This window comes from Mixophyes fleayi, chromosome 7 (genome assembly GCF_038048845.1).
Source record: "Mixophyes fleayi isolate aMixFle1 chromosome 7, aMixFle1.hap1, whole genome shotgun sequence".
In the NCBI taxonomy this organism is placed as follows: Eukaryota; Metazoa; Chordata; class Amphibia; order Anura; family Limnodynastidae; genus Mixophyes; species Mixophyes fleayi.
Genome location: NC_134408.1, coordinates 119,271,286 through 119,296,316, shown reverse-complemented (window position 1 = coordinate 119,296,316; position 25,031 = coordinate 119,271,286). Strand labels below are relative to the sequence as shown.

General features: G+C 40.8%; 1 protein-coding gene across 4 annotated transcripts in view; it reads right to left on the bottom strand.

Moving 5' to 3' along the window:
* ZNF385B (zinc finger protein 385B) overlaps positions 1-25,031 on the bottom strand; it is a 433,027-nt gene that overhangs the window by 17,073 nt on the left and 390,923 nt on the right. The gene's annotated exons all lie outside the window — the stretch shown is intronic.

Below are 25,031 nucleotides of genomic sequence, written 5' to 3'. Positions count from 1 at the left end.
TCACTACGCCACATGTTTACTTTCATCTTGGCCTTTACATTCTAAAAAGTATTTTGCTTGTGATTGGTAAATGTCTTGTCCCAGGAACTACATGTGTCCTATTATTTCATGTAAAAGTACAGCCGTTGCAAACAGACAGTTTATCTGTGTCATTTTATTTATTTCATTAAAATACAGAATACAGAATCATTTATTTCATATTATTTCATTAAAATACAGAAACGATAGTCTCAGCTTGTATATATCAAGCCATATTTACATATGACGTGCTCCTGGGAAAAGTTCCTAAGCGTCCTCGATTATGAGTAAAACCGAATGTAATCGAGGGTCAAAGAGCAGAGAAAAGATGGAACTTTATGTATTGTTGTGATTCTCATGGATAACGCTGTCTAACCTCCCGTACGTGACTTCTGTACCCAGTCATATCTTTTTACATGCTCTGCAGAAATTGTAATCTAGAAATGGTCATACCGCAGTTTATAAAAGACACTTTAATTGGAATATCACTCCAAGTAATGTGGTATTTGTCAACTGCCGTGTGTATATCATGTACGTTTTCTCTGTGTTAACCCATAGCAAAAATACCTGCACAAGTTTTAGGAATGAAATGACAATCTACAAAGTAATGCAAAGGTACAAACCCAGGAAGAGCCAGCAATAAAGATAATACACTGTCAATTAGGAACAATGTGGCGAGGCCCATTGTAAACAACCATAGTGGACCACCACACACCAACATATACAGTACACTATATACATAATGTTAAAACAGAAAATCTGACACATAGGTGTCATGAAGTTTGTTCAGTCCATGAAGCCATTGTCTGCTTCCTTTTGGCAGGGCCTGTGCTAGTCCTGGGGGCACCCTTGTTGGCGCCCTTCCCCCCCAGTGGAAAATAGTGTGAGAGGTGGGCGGCATCATCTGTATCTGAGTGTGGCTGTGACATCATAGCCAGGCGCCACACTCACAGCCAATCACAGACATGGAGGAGCAGCAGCTGGTAGCTTCATGGATAAGAATCTGCTTCTACTCTATGTCAGCATCCGACAATCCATGGGGGTTGGCATGGGGGCATTAGAGAAACTGGATGAGAAACATTATGTCACACATTCAGGGCCTGATGCTGACTCATGTGGGACGTAGTTTAGACTAAAAAAAGGTTCCCGTAAAAGTAGCTTATTTATGGGCATATTCTAAGTTGTAGGTATCTCAAGATTCATCCAGCTTTGCACGTGCAGAATATATACAGCAGGATTACTTCAGGCATACCTACACCCACAAATACGCATACTGACATCCAGTGGTAGTCTTATTCCCGATTAGCACAATTCCGACAAGAGGTATTTAGACAGTAAAATACAGATGGGTATAATTTGCCAGTATTAGGAGGGCAAAATGAGGACCCGCCACCTGTATAATGTCCAAATCTTACTAAAAAACTTTAAAAAAACCATAAAGTTAATAAACACTATTAACTCTAGCGTTAACAGTGTTTATAGCAAGCACCCCCCATGCTTTTTTTTAAGTTTTTTACTAAGGTTTTTACATTATACAGGTGCCGGGGCCTCGCGTTTCCCCCTTAATACCGGCAATATAACCGTCTGCATTTTAAGGGAGGACAATCACACTGCTGGCATTTTCTGCAGTCACCGTTTAGAACAGGGCTGTCACCAATTTTGCCTAAGTATTCGTTCAAGTCGCAATAGTACCCATCGGCATTTTACTAAATAACTCTTTTCTGAACTGTGCTAATAGCAATTCCGTACCACACCCCTCACATCCAGGTCACAAGCACAAAGATAGATTGTTTACATTTGCTTTGATAGCAAAAAACACATTCGCTATTAGACTTGATGTAATACAGCAGATACAGTCCTCCTTCTTGCGTCCGAATGACAGTAGCAGAAAAAAGTTGATTTTTTAAATACGCCAACAAAAAACCTACAATATATGCATGTCGGAGAGACTACACCTCTTCTGGTCTCAAAGGGCACGTTTACAGAAACGATACCCAGGGCCTCCGCAGAAAGGACCCTAACAGAGACGTAGATCGAAGGGGGAAGAATCCTGCGGCCAAACATAACTCATGCGCCATGTATTAGCCGCTGACTACTTTCCCGCCGACTGTGCCTCATCTGAATAAGGAAAAAGAAAGTCAGAAAAAACATACAAATCACACATAATTCTAATTCTAATAAGACAAGTTGTGACAGGGTGGGGTGGAGGAATTTCCTGCAGCAAAAGAGGGAGAACTTCCTGCTCCTGGATGCTATAAAGGCTTGAATGTCCCTCCAAGTAGTGGACTATTGGATCTAAATTCAAAACCAGCCAGGGAAAACTTTAACCCCTGTAGTTAAGTACAATGTACTCTTACAAGCCTGGCGTTTAAGTGCACTTATCCCTATGCAGGTCTTCATTTATCCTTCTTAGTGGGGAATTCAACTGGCCGCGTTACTGCTGAAGGTAACGCGTCAGGTGCATCATTACCGTTACTACGGTAATAGTGCGCATTATTACCGTTAGTACAGTAATGTTTAACAATGATTTCTGCTCGCGGCTCATGGAGCCAAGAGCAGAAATCCGGGTTAAATTACCACATTAAAGGTAATGGTGCGCCAGACGCGTTATTTTTGACAGCAATGCGGCCAATTGAATTCTCTCTTCAGTGTTGAATCTCAACTATGTGAATGAGAGCCTAGGAAGGCTATCCTTCCTCACAAGACCCAATGTTCTGTCTTGTAGATCAGGGACATTTTGCATTAAATGGCAGCATCTAACCTATCAATTCTAAAGAAACAGAATTTGTTACAGCACCAAATGATCCTGAGCCATGGATGTTGCAAGCTGGAATTTCATTAAAGCAATACAACTACTGACAGCAGAATGTAATGGGAGAATTGTTCATTTTAGATTGTCTTAGTATGGGGCACAGAACATGCAATTATGTAAGTAAGCTTTAAATAGAGCAGCTTTGTGCTAAAATGTATCAGGATTTGCTAAAGCTTTTTTCTGAACATTAGATAAGTACAAGGGCAATGGACATATTTAATACAAGTATGCCACAAATTTAACATATGAAACAAATAGGAGTTTTAAGCTTTATAACACAAAAAGATATGTGTTTTAAGTAAAGATAAATTGATGTTTTATTTGACGCCAATACTTACTATTTTATGTTTAAAATTTAATTTTTTAAAGAAACTACTTTAAAATCAGCCAGTGTCTATGTCAACTCATTTGTGGTTGAGAAATTTAATTTAATTAGATTTTAAAACTAACATGCTGAGATGATTGGAAATCTTTTGCTGTGATTTTACTAGGCAAACCAGAACTCCGTTTCAGGGTAGTGTGTAAAGCATGTTTTATGATGTTTTATACATGATGCACAGTTACGTTTTTTGTTTAGATACCCACTTATTACTTGTGAAGTAGCATTGGTTTATACATGTTAGTTTTCATGTAGGTAATAATGCTACTGAATGTGAAGATCTTGTCTGTCTTCATACTAACTTGATGTTATATCAGTGGGTGCGGTGAAATCAATGAACAAAGCAATCCATGGAATCACTTTTTGGAGTTGGCGCCTGGGAGCCTCCCTAGGGGAGCTGGGCGGGCAGAGGGCGGGGCTCTAAAATTGCGTCATTTTGGACCCGCCTCCCGTGATGTAATGATGCAAACGTGTCATTTTGCACCGGGGGCGGGGCCGAATGCTGCGATTCCCGGTGAATCGCGGCATTTTGACCCTAATTCTGCCCACTTCACTAGGAAGTGGGCAGGTGTGGAAGATTGCCGCACTCTCCCGGGAGTCCGTGAGACCCACCCGAAATGCGGGAGTCTCCCGGACATTCCGGGAGAGTTGGCAAGTATGATTATATGTGATGCACTATAATATATAGGATGAGTCACAGGGCTGTTGTCTTATAACATCCATAGGCACTCTTACTGTACACACAGATGGTATAAACGTTAAAGTGACACTAACAAATGAGGACATTTTTGTTTACTATCACTATATTTGTTTTGAAGTTAAGCAAAAGTTTAAAGAATAACTTAGCGTGATGAAACATAAAAATGAAGTTGCTTAGCTTTTACACTTTATTTAGTACATCGGCCAAGGTTGGCACTCCTTGCAACGGTGCAATGCTGCACTCCACTTGACTTCACCTGAATGGGAAGTTCACAAAGGAGGAACTGCGATACCCACTCACCTTGTGTCGAAGAGATGATGCAGGAAGAGTACAGTGGAAGGCAGCACAGGACTGCTTACTTGCCTACTTTTTGAACTTGGGAGATCCCAGAGGGGAAGGACAAGTGTCATATGACAATGCCGGGTTTCTGTTAGAATCGTCTACAGTAGAATGAACTGGCGCAAACATTGATATGTTTTATTTACTCTATTTAATTGCGAATGACGTACCCTGAAGATGAATAGTGAACAGTGAACTTCAAACAGTAATATTCGCAGCACATTAAGAAAAATGTAAATACTTTTTTCATTACTTAAGAATATTATTTAAATATAAATAATTTAAAAACACCAATTTTAACATGAACTACAACTGGAGAACCTTGAGCAAGAATGACAAACCTTGAAGGCTACTTATGATGGTGAACGGATGGTGGGTGAGGGCCAGAAATTTGGTAACCGCAAATTCAATTTGGGGTCTATTGGTGATTGTACCACGAACATGTTTGTGGCTATTGAAATTGATGACAATTGATTACATTTTCAAAGCATCTATTGTCTGCAATAGAAGCTGTAGGGGATATTTCTTACTATATATTATGCCCCGACGATGCAAAAAAACTGCTACTACACAATATTCATTTTTTTTATTCTCTTTTTACATTAGTAAATCTAGATTGGGGGGTATACAGGCCCGGCGCTCCCATTAGGCAACCTTAGGCAGTTGCCTAGGGCGCCGGGACCTGCAGGGCGCCGCTGACTAGATTTTCTAATCTAGTCAGCGGTTCAGCGGCACGAGAGAGATGCACAGCAGCGGCGGCGGGGCGGCCGCCGCTGTTTTTTAATGTCCGCATGATCACTGACGTCAGTCAGTGATCATGTGATAGTCTGTCCGGCGCCTCTGAGGTATCACACTGTCTGTCACTGACAGACAGTGTGAATAAAGTTATTCCCCCCTCCTCTCCCCTCTCAGCATGCATCGCGAGGAGCAGCTAGAGGAAGATAAGGTAAGTGAAATCTATTTTTTTTTTAATTTAGTGTGTTCGGGGGGCGCGGGCGGGGGCGGCTTGCCTAGGGCGCCGAGAACCCTTGCACCGCCCCTGGGGGTATATTTACTAAACTGTGGGTTTGGAAAAGTGGAGTTGTTGCCTATAGCAACCAATCAGATTTAAGCTGTCATTTATTTAGTACATTCTACAAAATGACAGCTAGAATCTGATTGGTTGCTATAGGCAACAACTCCACTTTTTCAAACCTGCAGTTTAGTAAATCTAGCCCCGGATCTTTGTTGCTCTCCCTATCAATACACTTTTCCGCTGTATTAATAGTAAAATAAAGAATTGGCTTGCATTTCTATTCCCCACAGTAAAGCTGATTGCTCGGCAATGAGAGAATGAACGGAAAAGGCTCACCTTACCCAACCTTGTCACACCATCAACAAAAGAGGATATAATTATTTCACAGTAAAAGCAAATGAAACAAAATGAAATGTACATTTCCAAGCATCTCTTATTGGCAACAAATAGATATAAGATAACTAATTTTTTTTTCTTTTCCTCTCTCTGCATTTCAGTTTCACAAAACTCAATGAGTTGAAAAATGAGATTACAGTCAGTTGCATTATTTAATGAAGTGAGCATGGTTTTCACCTGCAGGAGGAGGGTGTTTGAACAGTGCTGAGAAAATGAATGATGGTTAACGGAACTCAGTTGTGTTACTTAATTCAGCATATTAACTGTGTGAAGAAGTTAGGGGCTCCTATGAATTCTCAGCATGCAGATGGTCATTGCTAAGGATTCTCAATTACTTGGGCTTGAGATGTAAATATATTTTAGAAACACACAACATGACACCTGGATGCTTTTGATAACGTTCAGTACATTATTATCTGACAGTAAATATTTATAAATAGCAAAATAAATTTGCAATATTATAAAAAAATATCAGATTTATTAGTAGCAAACATTAGCTTTGATAAGTTTAGGTACACTAATTAAAGCAAATGCCTCACTATGGGATACAGCTCTCCTTTTTGCCACTCACACCATTAGTCACAGAGGAGGCAGACATTTTGTGGGCAGAATCAAGTGTCATTAAAACGTAGCCTATCAATTCATTGTGAACTAGATACCGTATCCTGGCAAGAGGTACAGAGCGCATCATCCTACAGGGGAGTCACTAGTTCCTACTCAATTGACAGGATGAATGTTTGTTCAGTAAACAAAGTGGTCTCATACACCATATGCATGTGGTGGATAGAAGTTGCAAATGTTTGTATAACCCACTCTTAACATAACCTACCCCCATCCATGTAGCACTTTGGGAAGGTTCAGAGACCCAGCAGCAGACATCCGATCTGTCCTGATTTAGGTGGGACAGTCCAGATTTGAGGGGTCTGTCCCGACGGTTGGAAAGTTGGGAAATATGATCCATTCACCGTTGCCCTGGATTGCAGAGCACTGGTGAATGGGTGCTGTGAGCACCTGCCACCTGTTCATGTGGCACTGCATGGGAATTTTTAGGGAAGGAGAGGGGGGGGGGGGAAGGGGTGAACTAGCACTTCAGAAGCACTAGGTATGTGTCCAAATTCACTGCTTACCATACAATAGTTGGGAGGTATTCAGAAGTTAGATTGCAGCCCTGCTGCAGCTCACAGCAGAGAATTAAAATTCACTCAACCCTCTTCAATTTTGTTTGCAGGCCAGAGTGTATCAAGGGCTCAGAAAGAAGAGAGGAACTGGATGTGCAAGTTGAGCTATAATACATTAATTTTAGTAAACTGTAACTGTTATCATTTGTGACCTAACCTGGATATCTTGTAGGTTTGGTCTTCCGGAAAATAAAAGTCTATGTACAACTGATTTGAGTCCGTTCCAAAATGGCGTTCTGAGCAAGTCATACTTGCCTACTTTTTGGACAACCCCAACGGGAGTTTGAAGAGGGAGAGATCCAATGGCAAAGGACATAACAGCATGATGTGTGACACCATTAGTCTGCCACATACTGCACAGCAATGTGATTTGCATCGCTACACAATGGGTCAGCATTGATAACACATTTTGCTGTAAATCGCGTCATCATGGCAAGATCCGGGAGGATGGCCACCTCCTGGATATTCTGGGAGAGTAGGCAAGTCTGACCTAAGTACAGTTCAGAGGTGTGGTTCTGGATGGGTGCAAACAGGAGTAACAACACTGCTTTCTGGGAGATCTAGGTAGAAGGAGGCGTTGAGAACCTGCCTTCATGTTCTCAGATACAAATATTGTATTGAATTAAATCAGTAGACTCACTAGTGTGACTAGGCCACTTTCCACTCCCTCATTCCCTGCTTTATGGTTACCACCACCGACCTGCATAAATAAAATAAATGTATTCTAAAAGTAATGTAAATATAAAAATGAAAATATGTCATTATTATTATTATTATTAATTTTTATTTATAGGGCGCCACAAGGTGTCCGTGGCGCTGTACAGGGACAAAAACGAATTACAATACAAGGTGAGACAGCACAGTACAGTAAACATAAAGCACAGTAACTCAGTAAGCTCAATGCACAGGTAGTGAGGGCGGGGGGAGTATCCGCAAATGACGGGGCCCAAAAGGAGGGCGCGGAAGACAGGGAGACCCCCAGAGTGGGGAGGAGGGCCCTCGAGGAGGAGGGCAAAGTAGCTGGAGAGCAGAGTTAGAAGTGGTGGAAACAGGAGGAGAGATGGCCCTGCTCAGAGGAGCGTACAATCTAAGGGGAGGGGTGGACAGACGGAGAAACACAGGGGAGATAGGGATCAGGGAAGCTGTCAAATGCAACTGGAACAAGAGATCTATCAGTCTGTGTGTGCATCAATCTCTGGACTGCTGTAACAGGTCGCGATGATGCCGGAAGTACTGAAACTCAGGTGGGCCCAAATGGACAGCGAGTTTATCTCTCGACTGAAGAAGAATTAAATCTAAACCTGCTGCTAGTGGGTGATATAATGATTCTGAGAATGGACAGAAGAACATGCAGAGTCTCTGCTTTCTTTTGGGGGGGAGACTAAAACGCTGAATGAGTGACAATTTCACCCATTCAGTGTTTTTATTTTTTCTGCGGCACCCTCGCACAGAGCAATGAGCGCTGGACTCTTTTGTTGGGTGCTGGGTTATGATACCACATCCTAGAGCTACACTATCAGTCTGAAAGAGGAGCAATAAAGACTGCCCCCTATACATCTGCCCACACCATAAGAACTGGAGGGTGGGGCATTATCTGAGAAGGGGTGTACCAAAGGGGGATTATCTAAGGATCCCAGGGCGCACCTGGATTTGGAGCATAACAGCTCAGAACACTTCTAACTCACATCATTTCATTACCTATCTCTTAACATTTGACAAAAGATAAAACTCAGTATTACTTGACATTTATTGAAACAAATCTTGACATCTAGTTCTAATAAGGATAAAAACCCTCTGCTTTATTTCCTGAGTTTTCTGAATAATGAAGCATTAACGGGTGTCAGTCAAAGTACCTACTTAAAAAGCAGAAGTGCAGTGTCGTGACAAATTAGGATATAACCCGTATGCATTTCAGCCAAAACAAAACTAGAAGGCGTAGAAAATGAAAGAAGCTGTTTTACAGTGAGGTTTGTTTGCATGTAAACATGCAAAATATTTCACTAGGTTCTGATAATTAGGAGAGTCTACACTGACAGCAAGAAAGGGTGAATTAAATGCAGATTTTTTTTTTTTTTGTGATTGGTGGACATATAAAATGATTTCTGTATATGTGTAGCTAACCAGCAGCTCAGATTAGATGTGCTAACAATAGTTATAGAACTGCAATTAATATAAGTAAATGCAATGTTATATTACATTTGAAGTGTTCAGTGATGTTCATATTGCAAAAATTACATAATTTGCACCAAAAAATTGTATACCTAAAATACAATTTGATCCAATATGAAACCACATCTGCATATGGAGAAGTCCCCAATGTTCCAAATAAAAATAATATTTTCTCTTCAATCCCCCTCCCTCCGGCTAGTAGAGCCACAGGTTTTCATGCCTGGGACCTGCACAGTTTGGAGTGTCAGGTCCTCTAGACTCATAAGCCGTCAGTGCCCTATGCCAAGAGTGCCACCTTCTACTCGTGCTGGGCATGGGGTCTGGGATCCTGGCCATTTAAAAGATTTTGTGATCGCTTAGCTGCCAAAGACTCAAAATTCATACATCGCGTCACCAGCCGCCTGTTCTTGCAACTCGGACCTCACCTCTGGAAATTCCCAGAGGGGAGGTTAAAACAGGTCAGCAAGTATGGCTTGTAACACCTAAAGGATAGGAATACATGGCATCTAGTATGCAGGAGAGAGGATTTGTATTGTGCAATTGGTCAATACTGAAAAATATGGTAATTTTCAGAGACAAATCTTTAAAACCTTGGACTGTCCCTGTAAATAAGGGATAGTTGGCAACAGGGACTGGCTGGCAAATTTTATTCCGAGGAGCGAGACTCGGCTCAGCAGTCTATTTGGAACTTTTTAAAGGAAAAATAATGGCTGGTATACCATCGATCCAGCCAAAGGGAGCCCACTATGGGACCAGCCTGGGGACAAATGCCCCCAAGGCCAGCCTGCCCTGGGTTGACAACTAGGCAGGTTTTAAAGATTTTCTGTCATGTGACTGCAAGTTTTCAGAGTGGGAGTTTATGTGCTAAGCTCTGTTATACCCACCAAACATTAGTTGGGGGACTGGGACAGCGAGGCCAGGGTGTGTCGCTGCTTTGCTGAAGAGTGACATCAAGCATGGGCGCGCCTACTGCTCCAGGAGTACTAAGCTGCCCTCCGAAACCTACTAACAATTCCAAGAGTTACATTGAGTTACATTTAATATAATGAGGCAGAAACATTTATAGAGTGAATTTACATATAAAAAAAGTCTGTATAAATGGTATATTCTTCCAGATAATAAACTAACAAGTAGAACTGCAGAGAAGATTTGAGTGTAATTTGCTCTTTCTTGTTTGGAGCAAACTGTTTTCAATTACGTTTAATGGTTTTTAAAATGCAGGAAATTCTGATTCCGTAGATTACAAACATTTTATCTGCAAAATTTTTCTAGAGACACTTTCCTGTCATTACCCATCATGACATTTACGGAGCATGGATATCATGTATATTTTTGTATTTTAAATACACCACCACAAATCAAAGCAGCTTAAAGGTGATGACACATGCAAGCTAATTGCATTTGCTATGTCAGAGGAGGGCTTGTAACTTGCACACACACACACACACACACACACATACACACACATTTCAGCGTCCATTTTTATCAGAAGCCAATTAACCTACTAGGTTTTTGTACTGTTTGGTGGAAACCGGAGCATCGGAAAACCTCCCACAAACAAAGAGAGAACGTGCATACTCCACACAGATAGGTCACATATACATTAAACGTTTCTCTGTGTTGATTCTTTTATTGATTCACAACTTTTGGTCATACACATCTATAGAAAAGTTGCTACCTGTCACTATTTCTCAGAGATAGTCACAGGTGTTCTCAGGAAAGTTGCTATTGTTAAATACTCAATGTCAGTGTCTTATTTACTCTCACACGTGGGTAAGTGGGACACAATCTGGCTATATAAGAATGAGAGCCAGATCACCTTGGCTTCACTGGGGCCTGTTAGTGTGGTGGGATGATGACTACACACACAGGCCAATAGCAGCCATATTCCTACAGCATTTTCCAACATACCCAATAATGATCCACTTAATTGTTATTCTGCCTTACAGTGATTTGTGGGCCACACATTCTGCTTTATTGCGGCCACATGCCCAATATCTATTATGACATACTTGCCAACTCTCCTGGAAAGTCTGGGAGACTCCCAGTCAGTGTCCTGGACTCCCGCGAGAGCTGGCATTTCTCCCGCATCCCGCAATCCCTTTGTTAAAATGATGTGATTCACAGAGAATTGCATCATTTTGGCCCCGCCCCCCGCGACAAAATGTAATTTTACTCATGGGAGCGGGGCCAAAATGACGCCATTTGAGGCGTCCCGCCCATTAGTCACGCCCCTCTCCCGGACGTCGCCTACTGAAAGTAGGCAAGTAAGTATTATGATATCACTACGTGTGTCACCTTCATAACCAATACTTTTACTGTTGTCAATAACTCCACCCAGGGAGGTGTTTATGCCTTTTATTACAATATATATATTGGCATTTTCTGACCCCAGACACACCACTAACTCCACACACTAGCTTTACAGACAAGCCCCATATAATTGAATGTTCTAGGAACACTGATGCCACGGGTATCTTGCTAAGGGATGTCTACCAAGGAAATCAATTTCGAAGTGAATTATCAGTCTCTTATGTATAAATGTTCACCTACACTTGAGTGTTAAACAAATTGCAAAAACAAGCAAGCATGTCTATCATGCCCACAAGCAAATTAAAGAGAAATTATCCTTTTGCTAAGTCAGATGAAATGATATAAGAAGTCAAAGAGATCAAAAAAGATGCAATTTTCCTCTTGGTAAGAGAAGGTTGCAAATAACAGTATATAAAGTACAAGAGCGCTGAATGTTGACATAGTTGCTTTGTACCGCCATGTGCTCATAAAAATTGTTTATTTTATCCTTTCATTCCATGTGGAAGTTCCATGTGCTGACATAATAGATATATACACATCCTTTGTAGATGGATTTAGTACAGATGATTGTGCTCTCTCTGTTTCCAAGGAAATGGCCAGATTTTCAACATACATTTTACTGTCATGCTTCTATGCTTAATGGGACACCAAGTGGGTAATGAATGATTGCTTTCCTGTTCCCAAAGGTAGAAGGGAAAATGTATTTTTTTTGATTAGCTAAGGAATATACAATATCTGACTTCCTTTCAGAGAATTTATTACTTTTATCAGACTATAATAAGCACTTGGGTTCCTTTTGTATCCTACTGATAAAAAAGAAAAAGAAAGAATATTTGGAAGATTAAAAAAAAGTAAAATAAAATAAAAGTTATAAAACTTATTGACATCAGTGTGACTTATAGTTATAGATAAGTGGGTCTAATTGTCTGACATGCATGTAACACAGAACACTCCCACGTTCCGGTTTTGAAAGTTCTGTATAAAGTCTGTACCTAGTTTTGTGGGATTGCAGCTGAAAATGTGCTTGGTGGAAACAGTAAAAAAGTCACTACAAAGTCCACATACACACATGCCTTGGCCATACTGGAGGGGAGTGATAAGGCTTAATGTACCGCGTCGCTGGGCCAGTCTTTGTTAAATAGGCTTATGGCTCTTTTATAAATAGACCCCAAAATCACTGTGTGAAAGTAATGCTGCCCTATACCTGTGTGCTACATGTAAAGCAGGCAGTATCTTCCCTTCATGATACAAATCATACATTTGCAGCCCTACATGATTTGTCCAGGTGCAGCTATGCATCTTTTGGCCGGTTTGGCTAATTAAATCTCATGTACTTATCTCATTCCGCAAAACAAAATCTATATTTTGCATTTTAGTATATAATTAGGAACATGAGTGTGCCCAGCCCACAATACCTCCAATCTGCTCAGCTTCTATCCTATCTATGCCATTCAAGTTATGTGTTTTTATACCATATTTGTAAATGTTACAGTTTATCTGTCAGGTGTGTTGGTGAATTGTGATGCACTCTTTTATGTTGTTAACCTGCTTAATAATAAGACAGAACTTTTAAGGATATCCCTTATGTAGGACATACAATAATACAACAATATGTAAAAAAAAATGCACAGCGTGTCAGATATACATATATTAAGTTACAACTTATATTCCAACGTGGTATGATTATATTGTCATAAAACAAAAAAATATTTCCAAAAGACTACTTCTCTTACTGTTAAAAGATCAACACCGTCACATTCCACTACAGATTTTTCACAGCTAACTGCCCACTGGTTATTGTAGACATGATCAGAGACACCTTGTAGAATAGTTAGGTACCTAGATGTGGCAGATCTGGAATTGTCAGTAATGTGAATGTAGTGCTGTGGTTTACACCTCAAGAAAAAATATCTGCTCTCTGTTTGTTAAATGCCATTAATTGATATATGGTAAATGAAAGTGATAAGCAGCTTTTTATTTTTTTATTTACATGGCTTGGATTGCACTCAGATACAGACCAAGAATTCATACCTACTAGTGTTTTACTGCCATTTTAAGGCTAATAAAATACATAGCAAATGCACATGTGTGTTGGTATGTGTTTTTCCAGCATTATAGAGCTACCTGTATACTTCCCTCCATGTGGTAAATGCAAAAAATGGAACAAGTAGTGTTCCGAAAAATGCTACCACAAGAAAATGCAAGTAGGGCTGGGTACACACTGTAGCCTTTTCAGCCAATAATCGGGCAAATCAGCCAACATACAACCGGAAGTCGGGTAGTTCCATCTATAGTGACACGATGGTCGAAAGTTGTTCCAAAGTGTCGATTGTCGGCTTATTTGGTTGGTCGTACTGTTTGATATTTTCCGACCAATCACCTAACGATCATGTAGTGTGTATGTACTAATGCTCACAATCTCCAAAGTGTTTACAGAGTCGGGCTCTTTTCAGCCGATGCTAGCAATGAATGTCCCGGTGAATAAATGTAGATTGCTGTAGAAGGAATAATTCATTTGTTCGTTCTGAGACAGAATGTTTTGTTCCAGAGTCACAGAAGCTAACGAAATTCGTTAGGACATGTGGATAACTATAACAAGGCGTTTTACTCAGTGTGACAATGTGACAAGAATGAATGAATGAATATTGTGCTGTCATTCTCTGAAGACTAGAGGACCAGATGAAGGACCAGAAGAAGAGTACAGATATGAAGGTATATCGTGTCGGTGTGTACGCATGAAACGCCAGACTGATTGGACCTTCGGTTGTAGATACAAACATTTGAGATAACATGTCAGTCGTAAAATTCTTCAGTGTTTATCGAGCCTAAAATGTCAACAGATATGGGAACTCTAGAAACGATGGTTTCCAGTTTCAGAGTTGTTTACATACATTAAAAACACATGTAAAATAAATTTACAAAAATGGCTCTAAAGAATAATATTACAATAATTTTTGCTAGAAATGCAGCATAGAAATTGGGTCCAGGGGCAACTGTACTGATTAGCCTTAAATATTAATGTGGGATAATTCTAGCAACATCAAGAATGTTATAAGCCCTCCGATAGCTGTTCATCGATTACCATGTAGGGGCCCATTTATTAAGCATAAAACCATGTATAAATGGCTGTTTCCTCAAGGTTTAGGTAAATATTAGTATCAACGCTATTTAACATTAGCGCAGGCAACGTTAGAGATATTCCCTATGTTAGGCACTACTGCAGAATACCACAGTCACTATTATTTTCAATCGGGACTGCAGTCTAGACCTATTTACCAAGCTCTGTAAAGATTAACCATTCAAAGCTTGTCCCCGATAAGTAACACCATCTGAAGTTCTAGCCTATGGGGATAGGAATCTTCTGATAGCCCCCCCTCCCTTCGGCAGGCTGGATTCCCCCCCTCCTCTAACTAAACTGACTCTATGCATGTGCTGACCTATTGTCACACATGTACAGTAAAGATTCCGGGTCAGGACCCAGACTTGTGAATAGCACAGAGTCTCCTGGACAGCTTCCTATCGAATGCACTGTCCCGGCATGACTTTTTCATAAATAGTTCTGAAATGTCATCCCTTATTGATGCCAACAGCGAAGATAAGGGAGATAAATAACAGGGGAAATATTATGATGGGTCATAAATAGACCCTATGGCCTCTTACTAATAGTACTATAAACACTTTTGAGGTTTTGTACCACTTTGGAACCAATCTGTACCTTCCTCAGGAGCCCTCCTTCCACATTGGCACCACGCAGAGAGGAGTCTCATACACAGTATTTAGAAATTGCAAAAGATCAAAACTACAGTGAAATAGCTCTTTGGAGATGTAACACCCTTATGTTTGCACAAGTGTGCCTAATAGTGCGGAATTGCATGGATTTGCTGGCCGAGATGTTGGATTGTGTAAAAGTGTGCACCAAGCAATGGGAGATGTTGGGCAGATCAAGGATGCACTAAGTGCATAATAAGTGCACAAGTGCAGAACTAAGATTTTATTTTGTAGGACAGAACTATTTAAATTATATAAAAGAGTGGAAAGAGCGTATTAACAGTAGTACTCCCTGCTTTGTTATAGTGCACACGGGCCTTTATTCTTCCTGCATAAAGACTTCTCTGGCACCTCTGTGATCCCAAAGATTGGATATTATACTGATAATAGGATGCACTTTGCATCTTCAATTTGCATTTCTGTAAAAAAAAAATATGTATTTCAAGGTTCACTTCAACCAGTGTCATAAAAAGCTCAAACAATATAAATTTTCCCCAGATCTAGGATTACAGATGCTCAAGAGACCAAATACTTAAGTGTATTTCAGTATTTAGAAAAATTTGGACTCAGTTGAGAGACAACACATATAAATTAAATAACTTAGATAAAAGAACAGTACAAGTGACTTAAAAGTGTCCAGGAACACATATTTTTAGCCAATGATATCAAAAATAGACCATGATATGCATAATAAATGCCATAATTCCATCTATAAGAACTATTATCGATTCTAAAGAATGTCCGAGAAACTGATAGAAAAAAACATAATTACATCTCATGATACAATAAAAAACATGATTATCTCCCAAAAATATTATTAGAATTAATGCACATTAACATAATTATGTTTAAAAAAAACAGGATTCAAAATGCAGCAACAAATAGTGCCCAAATCATGCCAAATGGCAAAATCCACATTTCTCATATACTGGTCTATTTATTAATGATTATAAGTCTTAACTTGACCGAAAATGGCTGTATTTTCTGGTGAAAGGCTTATATTTTGTTTCACCAAATTTATACAAGGGGTAACACCAGAGCAAGCACTGATTTTCCCCGTTTTCACTGAGTATCGCCCTCTCCACAGAGCTCTATGGGGACGTGGAAAAGTGTCAATTTAACAAACTTCAAAAGTTCAACATTATTTTTGGAGTCTCCCACTTTGGCTCTTTTTCTGGGAAATTTAAGGTTGGCGCTAACTACACTTTTGCAATTGGGAGAGCAGGGAGACATGACATGCCTACATACACCATCATTTCTATAGCTGGGCATGTGTTATGACCACATGTGAATGGGCCATACGCAGTTTAGTTGGTGCCTGATCATTTGATCATTAGAGGACCGTAATATCTTGTCTGCCACATCAAAATCCATCTGTTTGGTTGGGAAGAATGACTGTTGATATCCATTTAGGGGCCACATGTAAGGTGATGTTAGTGTGACCAATAGATATAATAAATATATTAGTGCCCAATAAAGTGCACCATTATTGTCACCAATAGCCGATGCTGTCACTTACTGGAAGGAATTTGCTTTATCTCATTTCTTGAGTGTGTGCAGCTGTTTATTATAAACTCACATTGTTAGTAGTGCACTTAGAATAAGGAGACAAGCATACAAGATGACACTGATCACACTAAACTGAATAGGACACAGCACGCAGAGGTTTACTCGGGTGAGACACCCAGCAGAGAGAGCAATGTCACTCCAATAAGTGAGGTCAGTGACTGAAACCCGATCTGCAGAAGCTGCCAATCTGCTTTGTAGCTCATAAGCTTCTCAGTCACCAGCACTGTCCGTGGTGCTGAAATGCAAGGCAAGGAAGATAGCACTTTCACCACAGATGTAAAGCTAAAGATCAATGTCTCGCGGAGACAGCCATTGTTTGCCGAAGCTGTCCCAGCGAGATAACTTTCATGAATTGCAGAGAAACATAATTTTTTATTGTTGCAATAAGCAGCACTAAAACGTATTAGTTATCGCTGAATTCAATTTAGAAATAGACTCCTTAGCATTGTAGAATGGCTGTAAGCCAGTGATGGCTGTATAGCTAGTGTGTATAGTTCTAAGTGTATAGTTACAAGTGTAAAAAATGTAAATAACATAACTCAGTTATACCGGAATTAAACAGGAGAAAAACATTTTGCCTATTACCACAGCTACACAAGGACAACAGTCAGTATTCACCTGAAACTCCACGATCTATCCCTGATGTTTCCATCTCTGCCTGGCAACAAGTTTCACAACACAAGAAGACTATTTTGGACTCTGATCTTATTTCTTCTCAGCTCATAAAAGATTGTTTTAGCTGTCAGTTTATTTTCCCTGCAACATCCCCCTGTTTAATCAGCCTGCTGTACTACTTGCTCAGCCACTGCTTACCCATGCTAAAGTCCTTTATCTCATCATTGTACTTTAAATTCTACTCAAGGCTTTGTCTGCTATCACAAGAAGGAGAAAATGAAACTGAGTTAGAACCACTCTCCTCTCTCATGACTCTGAAAGATCTCAGCTACTCAATCACTGTGCCTTATTACTCTCCATTGAACACTTCCACCCACTTCCCCACATGGTTCGCCACATCATTACTCCATGCTATCCAGATATCCAGGATTAAACTACATCTACTGCAGCCTCACTCTGCACTACTTCTCTGATTGCACAGGACATTTAATTAGGTAATTCTTTTAATTCCTTATTTTTTTTTGCTATTTTACTCATAAATCCCAAAGGTTAGCAAATAATGTTTCTTTCTCACCTTTCATGGCATTATCTTTATCACTATATCATCCCTCACCCATCCTGCAAAACACACCTCTGTCAATATTGCCCTTCATTACTTCACTCACCTTTACTTAACACTCATGAACTCTTTTCCTATTTAAATTCAATAACTTTAACAGCCTCACCCTGTCGCCAGAAACTAAAAGGTCACATCTTACAATCATCTTTCCTACCTTTCTTCCTCCCTGCTTCTATTAGCTGGTGATATATCCCCTGATCCAGGTCCCCCTCACTTCTCCCACACTCATATATCTGAACGCTACAGAAATCCAGCAAACCTCAAATGCATCACCTGTCTTCCCTCATTTCCCAAGTCCTTTAAATGTGCCCTTTGGAATGCACGCTCCGTTTGTAACAAACTTACCTCCGTTCACGATCTCTTCCTCTCAAATAACCTAAGCCTTCTAGCAATAACAGAGACATGGCTCACGCAATCAGACACTGCCTCACCTGCAGCCATTTCACATGGTGGTCTCCATTTCACCCACACTCCCAGACCAGGAGGCAAACAAGGAAGTGGGGTTGGACTACTTCTCTCCCCACAGTGCATGTTCACAGTTCTACCAAATGTCCCATCACTCACATTCACATCTTTTGAAGTACATACTGTTAGGATTTTTAATCCGTTCTCTATGCATGTTGTTGTCATCTATCGCCCCCCTGGACCACACCAACAATTTCTTGAACACTTCTCTGCATAGCTCCCTCACTTCTTATCCTCTGACATCCCCACCATCATCATGGGTGATTTCAACATCCCTATTTCTAATTCACGTTCCAATGCTGCTTCCAAACTACTCTTTCTAATATCCTCACTTGACCTCTCCCAGTGAATTGAATCTGCTACTCATCAGGATGGCCACTGTCTTGAACTTGTTTTCTCTAGACTATGCTCAGTTTCTGATTTCCTTAACACTCCTTTTCCCCTTTTGGATCATCACCTTATTAGCTACTCGCTCACACCCAGTTCTTTATCCTCCCCAGTGCCAAACTCTTCCAAGCCTCCTCACAACCGCAGGAATATCGACTCTATTGATCTTTAACAGTTTTCCACCTCTCTCCAACACCTTTTCTCCTCAATTTCTACTTTCTCCTCCCCTGATCTGGCAGTACTCCATTTCCACCAAATCCTAGCAACTGCCCTTGATCAAGTGGCTCCAGCAACTCTACATACTCCGCGTAGACTTCGTTGCCAACCCTGGCACACTAAAGTAACACAAACTCTAGAAAAACTTTCTCGTAAAGCAGAATGTTACTGGCGTAAATCTTGTACCTCTAATGATATCATCACATATACTGCTATCTACCACTCCTATAGAAATTCTCTGGACACTGCAAAACAAACATGCTTCCAATCTCTCATCTATGCTCAGGCTTCTAGTCCCAAACACCTTTTTAACACATTTAAATCTCTTCTCAATCCTCCCACCCCAAACCCTCCAACTACCATCAGTGTCCAGGATCTTGCTTCCTATTTCAAGGACAAAATTGATAAGATCAGACTTGAAATGGTATCATCTCCCTCAACAAGAAATCAGCTCAATTCCTTTGTAGCACCATCTGACACTCTCTCTTCATTTGATCCCACAAATGAAGAGGAAGTTTCTACTCTCTTCTTATCTTCCTACTCTACCTCCTGTCTTCTTGATCCCATACCCTAACAAATTGGTAGGTCCCTGTCCCCTGTGCTCATTCCACCTCTAACTAAATTCTGTAATCTATCGCTCTGTACTGGTATTTTTCCATCACTATTTAAGCATGCAGTGATTACTCCTATTTTGAAAAAACAAAATTCTGACCCAAACTCTCTGTCAAATTACCGCCCCATCTCTCAGCTACCATGTCCCTCCAAGCTTCTCGAGAGAATTGCCTACACTCGCCTCACACACTTTCTTACAGCAAACAACCTACTGGATCCTCTTCAGTCAGGCTTTCGCTCTCAACACTCCACAGTGACTGCGCTGACCAAGGTTGTCAATGATTTGATCACAGCAAAAACTGAAGGCCATTACTCTCTTCTAATTCTCCTGGATCTCTCTGCTGCATTTGGCCCTGTTGACCACTCTCTCCTCATACAAACGCTACATCCCTAGGTCTTAAAGGCACTGTCCTATCCTGGTTCTCATCCTATCTAATCGCTCTTTCAGTGTTAGTTTATCTGGATCCACCTCTGCTCCGCTACCTTTATCAGTATCACAAGGCTCAGTCCTAGGTCCTCTGCTATTCTCTATCTACACCACTTCTCTTGGAAAACTAATAAGCTCCCTAGGACTTCAGTATCATCTCTATGCAGATGATACATAAATCTATCTATCCTCTCTTGAACTTTCACCATCTGTGCTGTCTCGCGTTACTGAGTGTCTTTCTGCCATTTCATCTTGGATGTCTTCTCACCAGCTCAAACTCAATCTTTCAAAAACTGAATTAATAATATTCCCACCCAAAAACAGAAGCTTTCTGCCTGATATTTCTATTTCTGTTGATAACATGACCATAAATCCCACCCCGCAAGCTCGTTGCCTAGGTGTGAGCCTTCACTAAAAACTATAATTTATTCCCCACATCGACTCTATATCTAAATCATGTTACATACATCTAAAGAACATTTTCCAGAATATGCACATATCTCACACAAGAAACTGCAAAAACCTTAATTCATGCACTCACCATCTCCCGCATCGACTATTGCACTTCCCTCCTTACTGTTTGTCCCAAAATCAGACCTGAACCCCTACAATCTATTTTGCATGCAGCGGCTAGATTGGTTTTCCTTGCAAACTGTTCTTCTTCTGCTGAGCCACTCTGTCAGTCTCTACATTGGTTGCCAGTTTTTTAATGAATCCAATATAAAATTCTTCTACTAACATTAAAGGCCGTCAACAAAATTGCACCGACATACATCTCCTCACTTGTCTCAAAATATCTCCCAACTCGACACCTCCATTCTGCACAAGCTTTTCCACTCTCATCACATCCTCCCATTCCCAGTTACAGGACTTTTTTTGTGCTGCGCCCATTTTGTGGAATTTCCTCCCTCGTACAGTTAGACTTTCCTCCAGTCTTCAAACCTTCAAGTGTTCTCTGAAAACCCACCCCTTCAGACAAGCTTATAATATTCCTCAACCAGCATCATAATCTCCCTAGGTTACCATATTACCACCCTCTACACAGCTAAACACAAGACAACAACCCTCTGACCAACATTGCTCTGTGACTGATCATACAGCCCACTCAATACTTTTACCTTTGCATTCTTGCTGGTCCAATGTGCAATATGATGTAGCAAATGCCCTTGTGTTTCAAATTCCCATTGTCCCATAAATCGTAAGCTTGCGAGCAGGGTCCTCTTACCTCTCTGTCTCTATGTATTACCCAGTATTGTTTTATTAATGTTTGTTCCCAATTGTAAAGCGGTACCGAATTTGCTGGCGCTATATAAGTAAATGTTGTTGATGATGATGATAGTTATGTATGATGGTGAATTGGTCACACTGTCATAGTTGTAAATCCTGCCAACCAATAAAACAGTGGTATACACTTACATCTTTGGTCATTGAGCATCTATAGTAGTGTTTCTCAAACCCAGTCCTCAGGACCCCTAACAGCGCAGGGTTTACATGTGACAAGGGAAATAATTATACCACCTGTGGATCTGTTACAATGTGTCAGTCAGTAATGAATACACCTGTGCTAAAGCAAGGAGACATGGAAAACATGCACTGTTAGCGGTCCTGAGGACCAGGTTTAAGAAACACTGATCTATAGGCTATTGTAGTGTAGTATATTATATTGTTTTAAACATTCCAGCTCTGAATTGATTTGTTAATTATGTGGTGGCTTCAAAGACACCACAGTGACACAATAAAGACAGTCCCAATGTGTCCTCACTCTCATTAATAATTTAAGACATTTATTAAACGGAGTAGTACTTTAGGAGAAAAGAGTCAAAGTTCAAAGACTACAGTGGGTAGTCCTAAAGTTGTAGTGTGTTGAACTTTCACACTTGACACCTTGAGCATTTTGCCAAGCATCAATCAATTAACAAGGATTGCTTTTACAAGAGCATTTCCAGAAAAGACCTGAGTTGGACGTGCACCTTGAAATAAGCTAGAGCATTGCAGGGCTGCAGAATTTGCAGTTCATAGGCTGAAACCTTTTTCACTCTTAAATACGGTAGATACACAAACACTCCCCACTTTACAAACCTGTGCCTTAAAGGATACCTCCACTCAAAACTGAAATTTTAGTTCTGGGCTGAGTTATCCTTTAAATAATTCACTGATGTTTTCTAAATAACAATGGCCACAATGGAGTAAGACCGCAATTTCCTGGACACTGAAAACATCATCAATACATGGTGTCCGCAGCAGCCTGTTATAGTAGACTTTAGCGCTGTGTAATTATTATAGCACTTACTATATTTCACCCAATATTTTAAAGTCCAAAAGAACCTAGTGCTGACATTTTAAGGATGCAAACTATATAAATAAATCCAGATTACTCCTGTGCTGTTTAAACATGTATTCATAGTATAACGCAGAGTTGATTATTTTGTGTTGGCTGTGATATGACACAAAGCTGCTCCCTGGATACAATTGTATTTAATAACTAAAATAATCTGAAAGTGAAAACCCCTTTAAGTAATTTGTCAGCTTGCATGGTGCTTGATTTTTCCAGAATATATACATGGTGTATTTCCATTGTAATCCATTAACACAAAATGATGTTTAGAAACATGACAACTGCTGGCACCATTCCACAGATTGACATTTTTAAACACCATAATGTAGATGCTTGGATGTGCTCATATTTTACCATCTATCACCAACCATGGATAAGAATGATAACTGCTAACTGTAGCAATGGGCCAGGAATAGAATGACAGCAATGAAAACTGAACGCTGTTTGTACAGTACAGGAGAAGCGGAGGGTCTAAGTATTGCAACAGGAAATCCCAGGGATGCCACCAGGGGCGGATCTAGGCAACTGCTCTACCCGGGGCGATTTTAGGGGGGGGCGATTTAGGCCCCGCCCCCTTTCTAATTTCTAAGGCTGCTGACGGCTGCACACTGTGCAGGTCCGTTCAGCATTGGCAGTGTGCTGTCCCGCTGCTCTGATTGTGTTTAAAACACAATCAGAGCAGCCGGGCAGCACACTGTCAACGCTGAACGGACCTGCACAGTGTGCAGCCGTCAGCAGCAAGCCCCTGCTAGGGGGGGCGATTGCCCCGATCACCCCCCCCCCCCCCCTGGATCCTCCACTGGATGCCACTAGCCTTTACCTGCAGGTTGGCAGGCCTGAATCCTTAATTAGAATATATCAATCAGTTATCTCATTCAAGGCATTGTTATTAGATCCATTCTGACAAAGGTGCTTATGCTGAGTTGGGCATACACCTGTTTGTTTAGCGTAATATACACAAATATATACTGCCCACAAAGCATTCGCCAATTTGCTCATGCAGGTTAGGTACTTGCCTCTTGTTATGCTTGGAGAGGTTAAACAGGGAAGGGAAGTGGTGTGCATGGTTGTTTAATTATGAACTGAGGCAGACCTGCACCGAGATGCAGCTCTCCAGTCAGTAGCCGTTTCACTTGAGGGTGGCTGAGAGCTGGTGCAAATACACACTGATGATGATGGTGATCGCCACCGCATACCCGTTTCTGATTGGCTGATTGCGGATCCACATCAGAAGGTTTTCTCAGTGCGTATTAGATGATTTTGTGGACGTTTTTTACAATTAATTTTTTGCAACTTACAAGTGTACATGAGAAAGAAGATTATACCTGATTTATTATACAGTTTTTTTTTAATTTAAAACAAACCTAACAGTGAATGCATTTTTCGCTATCAAAACAGATGTTAAAAAAAAAACAAAGTGCTTATGACCGTGTTGGGTATAAGTGTATCTGGAAGTAAGTGCACCAGATGTATGCTACTGGTGTCAGTGCTGGAGGCATCTTGAGATGCCGCTAACTCTACATGTTTGGGAAATTCAAGAACCAGTTACATACTCCAATCAGTAACAACATTAAAACCATCTGCCTAATATTGTGTAGGTCCCCCTCGTGCCACCAGTACAGGTCTGACTCATCGAGGCATGGACTTCACAAGCCCTCTGAAGGTGTCCTGTGGTATCTGGCACCAAGATGTTTGCAGCAGATCCTTTAACTCCTGTGAATTGCAAGTTGAGGCCTCCATCTCTCAGACTTGTTTTTCCAGCACATCCCACAGATGATCAGATTGAGATCTGGGGAATTTTGAGGCACCACCTTTAACTCTTTATCATGTTCCTCAAAGCATTATCCTGCTGAATGATGCCATTGCCAATAGGTAATACTGTTGCCATGAAGGGCTGTACTTGGTCTGCAACAATGTTTATGTAGGTGATATGTGTCAAAGTAACATCCACATGAATGCCAGCGTTTCCAGCAGAGCATTCCCCAGAGCATCACACTGCCTCCGCCGGCTTGCCTTTTTCTCATAGTGCATCCTGGTGCCGTCTCTTCCCCAGGTAAATGATGCACATGTACCCAGTCATCTACATGATGTAAAAAAAAAATGTGATTAATCAGACCAGACCACCTTCTTCCATTGCTTCATGGTCCAGTTCTGCTGCTCAAGTGCCCATTGTAGGCGCTTTTGGTGGTGGATGGGGGTCAGCATAAACATTCTGACCGTTGTGCAGCTACACAGTCCTCTACGCAGCAAGGTGCAATGCACTGTGTGTTCTGACACCTTTCTATCACAGCCAGCATTCACTTTTTCAGCAATTTGAGTAGCTGTAGCTCTTCTGTGGGATTGGAGTACACGGGCTAGCCTTTGCTCCCCACATGCATCAATGAGCCTTGGGTGCTCAAGACCCTGTCGCCAATTCTCTGGTTGTTCTTCCTTGGACCACTTTTGGTAGGTACTAACAACTGCATACCGGGAACACCCCACAAGACATACTGATTTGGAGATGTTCTGACCCAGACGTCTAGCTATCACAATTTGGCCTTTGTTAAAGTTGCTCAGATCCTTACGCTTATCCATTTTTCCTGCTTCCAACACATCAGCTTTATGAAATGACTATTCACTTGCTGCTTAATATAGCCCACTCCCTGACAGGTGCCATTGTAACAACATAATCATTGTTATTCATTTCACTTGTAAGTGGT